We start from the raw sequence: 1,949 nt of genomic DNA, 5'->3' as shown, positions 1-1,949 counted from the left end.
GTTAACTTTCTTGGGTTGTGATTTTTTTTTGTTTTTTTTTAAGTATATATATATATATATATGTATGTATATATGTATGTATGTAACTTAAAACACAATGCATCTTTAACCCATGTAACGAGCTTTCAGCTAATGACTCCAAAACCAATTGATCTTAGGGCATTAGGTGTTGAGACACCTCTACGAGTTTAGTAACTAGGGTTGCAGATACTGATACGTAGATAGTGCAATGTTTAATTCCCTTAAGCTTTTCTCCTCAACCCATGTAACATGTGTTGGGCCAATAGTTCCCAAATCAATTGACTTTAGGGTATTAGGTGTTAAAACAGCTATTCGGGCCTAATTGCTTAGGTTAGGGAGACCACGAAACCAAACTTATCTATATTTTATTATCATCATTTTTTTTGCTCTTTTTTTTGTTTTGTTTTCAAATTATATACTATCCATTTCCCTTAATTGTTACCTTTAACAAAAGAACATAAATGATGTAATAATCCAATGTTCAACTCACAATCATATATGTCAAAGTGTGTGTGAAAATTAAGATTTAAGAATAGATATTAAATGAGTATATGAGCAGAATTAAGTGATAATAATACGAGAGTTTGTAAACCTGAATATTTCAAGAATTAAGTGATAATAAAGCAAAAGACACAAAGATTCACAAATGAAGACTCAAATCTAATCTAAGCTTTTTACGGCTTTCCTTAAATGACCAATTTATACGACTCATGGAGGGATCAATTACAGGAATGAGAGATTGTAGTTGATCAATCAATTGTTCAGCAGTAGCAACAGAGATTATGATTTTTTGTGTAGAAGATGTTGGAAATTCCTGTTCCACAGCATGATCAAGAAAAGACAACAACTTATCATAATAACCATTAACATTTAATAGACCTATAGATTTATGGTGAATGTGCAGTTGGGCCCAAGAGAAAATATGAAAGATCTCTTCCAATATGCCTAGACTACCTAGTAAAGCAATGAAGGCATCAACATGGTTAAACATTACAGTCATTCGAGCAGATATTATAGAGACTTGTAGTTCCTCTCCAATTGTTTTTCCAATGATATCCCCTTACGCTAAAGCTTCAGGAACGACCCTCAAAACTTGACTACCTCCTAAAAATATAGCTATTGACACACCCCCCATTAACCCAAGACTACCTCTTTCATACACTAAATGAATCTTTCTCTCAGCGAGCACCTGACCAAGATGATTTGCTAATTCTAAAAACTACTTTTCTTTTCCAAGACTAGATCCACCAAAAACATAAATATTTTTATGTGATGTGATTAATACTTAAAAATACATTTTTATCAAGGATTTATGTCATCATTTTTGCACTTGAAGTATCAATAACTCCTTAACTTAAGTATGTTTTATAATAATATATCTAATAATATAAGATACCTTTAATTTGTGGTAAATGTTCATTTTAAATGCAGGTCTATCACATAAATGAAAGGATTGATTAATGAATTTAAAAATTGAAATTAAAAGGACAAATAGATGGCTAAACTTAGAAAAGAGATGCAGGTGCAGTCCAAACTAGAACACTATTCGGTAATTGGGTCATATCTGGAGCTATAGATCTTACATTTAGGTCTACTTTATATGGATGGAAAGGTAAGACATCGGCTTATAACTTTTATATGGAGCCTAAGACTTAAAAAGGTTATTTTCAAGTCCAAATTGTACTAACAACAAAGAAGTCTGAATCTGTCTTCCAGCCCGAGCACTGTTCAGTGTTTGACCCATATTTGGAGTTCTAGATGTCCAAATAATCTAAATGTTTTACACAAGAAAGCTGAGATAATTTCCTACAACTTTCATGTTTCAAGTAGTTCTAATTTTGACATTATCAATGATGTTTTGGGCAAACAAGAGAAGATAAGGATTGTCACCAAGTTAAGAGTTGGCCACCCACTTATCAATTAGTCAT

The sequence above is a fragment of the Populus euphratica genome, unplaced genomic scaffold (assembly GCF_000495115.2).
Source record: "Populus euphratica unplaced genomic scaffold, PopEup_1.0 scaffold485.1, whole genome shotgun sequence".
Taxonomy (NCBI): Eukaryota; Viridiplantae; Streptophyta; class Magnoliopsida; order Malpighiales; family Salicaceae; genus Populus; species Populus euphratica.
The sequence above is the reverse complement of the archived record's forward strand: the minus strand, read 5'-3'. Positions refer to the sequence as shown.